General features: G+C 46.6%; 1 protein-coding gene across 1 annotated transcript in view; it reads left to right on the top strand.

The window, feature by feature from the left end:
- Positions 1-204: 204 nt before the first annotated feature.
- Positions 205-6000, top strand: part of LOC121283776 (glycerophosphodiester phosphodiesterase domain-containing protein 5-like) — a 317012-nt gene continuing 311216 nt past the window's right edge. Inside the window, exon 1 of the mRNA XM_041198484.1 lies at positions 205-754. The gene's annotated coding sequence lies outside the window, so the exon portion shown is untranslated. The remainder of the gene's footprint in view (positions 755-6000) is intronic.

Here is a 6000-nt window from a genome sequence, read left to right as displayed (position 1 = left end):
CTCATTGCTCTTATGATGCTGCCGGGAAGCAAGTTGGGATGTTTTAGCACATTAAAGGCGCTATATAAATGCACACTGACTGTTTTATGCACGGGAGTGTGATTCTCCTTTAAAAGAAATGTGGGGATGTTTCAGGGGCGTGTGTGAGAGGCGGGGAACTAATTGGCCCCTCCTCGCCTTCTGCAAATTGCTTTGGATAGAGAGAACGAGAGGGGGAGGTAGTGAAGAACATTGAGCTCGCAACCTCGGGACATCGGCTTACAATTACAACTACTTTAAACAAAGCCAGCAGCGAGAAATAGACAGCGAAATAGAGTGAAATTGACAGAGAGAGGGAGTGAAATTGACCAAGCAATAACCTGGGGATTTACAGCTAAATCAAGTCTGATTCGGTTTATTCCTTTTTTTTAAGCACAGGAGCTCCGTGTGTGTGTGTTTTAAGCTTCTCTTAATTGCAATACAATTATCCCTGAAGCTCCAGTACACACACACACACCCCGATACAAATCGGCACAGAGTTACTCTGTAACCTTACAGTGTTCGCTAATAAAGGACATTGGTGTCTGATCAACTCGTCCCCGTTGCAGCGACAATCGCTGTCTCTCCCCCCTCTCTCTCTCTCTCTCTCCCTCGTTTACAATCATTATTAAATAAAGTCAGAAAGGTCACTTTTCAGCCGCCTCGGGAGTTTCCTGAAAGGAGAAAGCGTTTGGGCTTGTGACTGAAACCTCAGGTGGATAAGAATAAATCCGAGGTAAGTGCATTGTTTCTCTGTGACAATTTTGTGTGTGTGTGTGTGTGTTGTATTTGTGCTGGTGACAATGAAGCTGGTTGAAGATTCGTTGGTCTGTTAATGTGCCCACATGCTTTGTGTGCAAGTCTGTTTATAGTCTTCAGTTTTGTGATTTAATAATTTGAGAATCATCTCCATTCCTGCACTGATCCTTTTTGCTGATTTGAAAAAAAAAGCCTTTGTCAGGTCTGTTTGGTAAGAAGCTCCTTCTCTGAGTATTTGTGTGTGTGTGTTATATATAATTTTGGGTATTTATTTGTCTTTTGATATATGATGCCGAGTTATAATTTTGTGCATCATTTATTTTCATATAGGATGTTTCCTATATAGTAAGCGTTGGGTGTTTTGGATGTCCCTGCTTTAGCGTTTCCCCTGCTGATTACATACACACTGACCTGCTGGAGTAGGGTTCTGTGTAGTGCTGTGTGTCTGCTTCTGAGAGAGGGAATCAATGGGAGCCGTGTTGTGGGGGTGGGAGGGAGTGGGAGAGAAAAAAAAATCCTGCAAAGGTGTCCAGACAGAGGTTGGCGAGGCTGGATGAGGTGAAGGCCTCCCCTTCCCTTTAAACAGCTGGAAGCATTTCCTCCTTGAAACAGTTTGGCTGGACTGGAGAGCTTGATTCACTTGTTTACAGTTGCATTGTTGGAGTTGATGACATTGCTGGTCATTCCCTCTGACCCTTCAGTCTCCAGTTTGCGGGCTCTCAAACATTCCCCACTAATTGAGAAATTCTCTGTGTTTCGCATTTTTCTTTCTAGAGTCCACTTTCCCTCAATCTCTTTCCCCCACCCCCCCTCCACAAATTTGTCATCTTTTACCCACTGCCCTTGCCCTCAGTAATCCCACCCCTGTTCTCCTCCCCTCCCGTCCCCTGCCAATTCTCTTCCTGTTGCTCCTCTGTCTTTGCCCCCAGTGTCCCAGTTTTATCATCTCCTTTCCCCCCACCCCCAGCCATCGTTCCTGTCCACACTGTTCCTCCCTTTCCCCCCACCACCTCGATTCCTGACCCTTACTGTGGGTGAGAGTAAGGTGGGGGGGGGGGGTGGGGGGGGGTTGCTGGTTGTTGGGGGGGCCGGTGGGTGGGGGGTGGTGGTGGTTGGGGGGGGGACTGGTTTCCTAGGTGATTGCTGCTCTCCGCTACCTCACCCCAGGGCTAGAGGCGATTGCTGCTTTATGTTACTTAATCCCACATTTCCCTCCAACTGTACCCCTCTTGCCCACCTGTTGCCTGGACTCCAGGGGATTCCTTCTCTGAGTGACTCAATGTCTTTATGCCAAGGCCCACTGGCATTGATATCACATCTGTAACTGTGAAAAACATCCTGAGGTGCTCGAGGGAGGGGCAGGAGGAGATATTGGCAGCAGGTGACCAAAAGCTTGGTCAAAGTTTGATCCTAAGGAGAGAATTTAAAAAAAAACGTAACTATGTATAAAAATAGGGAAGTCTTGTTAAAACTATGCAAGGCACTAGTTAGACCACACCTAGAATACCGTGAACAGTTTTGGTCCTCTTATCTAAGGAAAGATGTACTGGCATTGGAGGCAGTCCGAAGAAGGTTCACTAGGTTGATCCTGGGTATGGAAGGATTTTCTTATGAGGAGAGGTTGAGCCTGTACTCATTGGAGAGTACAGAAGAGGTGATGGCGTAGTGGTATTGTCACCGGACTAGTAATCCGGAGACCCAGGGTAATGACCCTGGGTTCGAATCCTACCTCAGCAGACGGAACTAAAAATCTGGAACTAAAAACCTAATGATGACTGTGAAACCATTATCAATTGGTTCACTAATGTCCTTTAGGGAAGGTCCCTGGTCTGGCCTACATGTGACTCCAGACCCACAGCAATGTGGTTGACTGTTAACTGTCCCCTGAAATGGCCCAGCAAGACACTCAGTTGAAACAAACCGTTTCAATGAGGTCTTCATTCAGCAACACTACTGACCGAGCTGGCTGATTCCGAAAGGACACAGCTGCTAGACAGGATCTGCAGCAGGTGGTGAGGGAACCAACAAGAGGGAAAAGGATGCTTGACCTCATCCTCACCAACTTGCCTGCCTGCTGCAGATGCATCCATGATAGAATCAATAGGAGTGACCACCGCACAGACATTGTGGAGACAAAGACAAGCCTTCACATTGAGGATACCCTCCATCATGTTGGTGTGGCACTACCACCATGCTAAATGGGATAGATTTTGAACAGATCTAGCAACTCAAGACTGGGCACCCGTGAGGTACTGTGGGCCATCAGCAGCAGCAGAATTGTACTTGAACACAATGTGTAACTTCATGGCCCAGCATTTCCCCCCCTCGACATTACCATGAAGCCAGGGGATCAACCCTGGTTCAATGAAGAGTGCCTAAAAATGAGTTGTCAACCTGGTGAAGCTATAACACATGTTGTTTGGCTTGCAAGTAGTCCTAAGCAGCAAGTGATAGACAGAACTAAGTGAACCTGCAGCCAATGGATCAGATCTAAGCTCTGCAGTCCTGCCACATCTAGTCGTGAATGGTGGTGGACAATTAAACAACTCACTGGAGAAGGATACTCCACAAATATCCCCATCCTCAATGATGGGGGAGCCCCGCACATCAGTGCAAAAGATAAGGCATTTGCTACAATTTTCAGCAAGTGCAGAGTGGATGATCCATCTCACACTCCTCCAGAGGTCCCCAGCATCACAGATGCCAGTCTTCAGCCAATATGATTCGCACCACATGATATTAAGAAACAGCTGAAGGCATTGGATACTGCAAAGGCAATAGGCCCTGACAATATTCAAGCAATAGTACTGAAGACTTATGCTCCAGAACTTGCCACTCCCCTAGCCAAGTTGTTCCAGTACAGCTACAACACTGGCATCTACCTGGCTATGTGGGAAATTGCCCAGGTATGTCCTGTACACAACAAGCAGGACAAATCCAACACGGCCAATTACCACCCCATCAGTCTACCCTCCATCAATAGTAAAGTGATGGACGGGGTCATCAACAGTGCTATCAAGCAGCACTTGCTCAGCAATAACCTGCTCACTGACGCACTGTTTAGGTTCTACCAGGGCTATCAGCTCCTGACCTCATTACAGCCTCGGTTCAAACATAGACAAAAAAGCTGAACTCCTGAGGAGAGGTGAGAGTGACTGCCCTCGACATCAAGGCTGCATTTGGCCGAGTGTGGCATCAAGTAGCCCTAGCAAAACTGGAGTTCATGGGAATCGGGGGGGAAAACTCTCTGCTGGTTGGAGTCATACCTAGCACACATGCCGTGAATGAATAAAACCAAAAGAATGAGAGGTGACCTTATTGAAACATATAAGATTATTGGGGGCTTGACAGGGTAGATGCAGAGGTTGCTTCCCCTTGTGGGAGAGTCTAAGACCAGAGGGCATAATCTCAGAGTAAGGGGTGCCCATTTAAAACAGAGATGAGGAGGAATTTCTTCTCTTAGAGGGTAGTGAATCTGTGGAATTCTTTACAGCAGAGGGCTGTAGAGGCTGGGTCGTTAAGTATATTCAAGGCTGAGATTGACAGATTTTTAATCAGTAAGGGAATCAAGGGTTATGGGGAAAAGGCAGGAAAGTGGAATTGAGGATTATCAGATCAGCTGTGATCTCATTGAATGGTAGAGCAGACTCGATGGGCCGAATGGCCTACTTCTGCTCCTACGTCTTTTGTTCTTACAGGTTTGCGGAGGGAATTCCAGAGCTTTGGGCTTGGAGAGCTGAATGCACAGCCACCAAGGGGGAGGTGGTGCAAATCGGGGGATGTGCATGAAGCCTGAATTGGAGGAGAGCAGAAATCTTTGAGGGCTGTAGGGCTGGAGGAGGCTACACAGATAGGGAGGGTCTGAGTGTGAAAATGTGAATTTGTGTTGAGATGCTGGGAGATTGCACCATCCAATGTTGAGAGCATTAGAAAGCATAACCAGAGGCCATCAATAGAAGATAGTCGCCAAGAATAATTGCCTGTAGGATTTCTTGGCGACTATCTTCTTTACCTAAAGAGTGGTGAGAACTCGCTATCAAAGAGAACGTTTGAAGTGAATCATATAGATACATTTAAGGGGAAGCTGGATAAGCAGGTGAGAGAGAAGGAAATAGAGAATTACGATGGTAGATGAAGAATGGAGGAGGCTATAATGTAGCATAACTGCCAGCATGGACTGGTTGGGCTGTCTGGCCACTTTCTTTGCCATATATACTATGTTCGTCAGCTGGCGATGGGTCAGTGGGATTCAGTTTGGGCTGGGATATGGGCAGCTTTGGAGGAGGTTTCAGATAGGTCACTGCACTCCTCCTGTCAACAGAAATCTGTTCACTACAAGTGTCACTATGGATTCCTAATTTGGGGAAGCGGTGAATGTAATGGTAATGTTACTGGACTAGTATTCCAGAGGCCCAGGCTAACGCTCTGGGGACACAGGTTCAAATCCCACCATGACAGCTGGTGGAATTTATATTCAATTAATAAAGATTTGTAATTGAAAAGGCCCAGCCATCTGATTCACTAATGTCCTATAGGGAAGGAAATCTACTGTCCTTACCTGGTCTGGCCTGCATGAGTCTCCAGCAATGTGGTTGACTCCTAACTGCACTGAAAGGCAATTAGGGATGGGCAACAAATGCTGGCTTTGCCAGCAATGGCCACGTCCCTTGAACAATTTAAAAAAAAAAATTGCCTCACTCCCTGGAGCACTCCCTGTTTAGTTCCTGGGTCGAGCTAATTTTTGGGAAAAAAAATGAGGTTGGGCGACATTGACTGAGTGCAATTGTCGATCTCGCTCTGAAGCAACGAGTGATTTGTATACCCCAACTTGTTTAATGGCAACAAAAAGTTGGAGAGATGGAGAGCAAGCCTATTGGCATTGAAGCAGACATGCCCCCTATCTATCATGTGGTTAATTTTTCAAATCTGCCTTAAGTTGAGAACCGGTTTAAACCAAGATGAAATGAATGCAAGTCAATGAGACCAAATGGGTTTGAGGAGCTGGTCATTTCTTCACAACCCCTTCCTCCAAGTCTTGAGACTCTACAACGCTGCAGTGGAGAGGCGATGGCGTAGTGGTATTGTGCTGGGCTAGTAATCCAGAGACCCAGGGTAATGCTCTGGGGACCCAGATGGTGGAATTTGAATCCAATAGAAATCTGGAATTAAAAGACTGATGATGACCATGAGCCATTGTCGATTGTTGTAAAAACCCATCTGGAT

Source organism: Carcharodon carcharias, chromosome 11, assembly GCF_017639515.1.
Source record: "Carcharodon carcharias isolate sCarCar2 chromosome 11, sCarCar2.pri, whole genome shotgun sequence".
In the NCBI taxonomy this organism is placed as follows: Eukaryota; Metazoa; Chordata; class Chondrichthyes; order Lamniformes; family Lamnidae; genus Carcharodon; species Carcharodon carcharias.
Note: the sequence above shows the minus strand (reverse complement) of the source record. Positions and strands in the feature narration are given on the sequence as shown.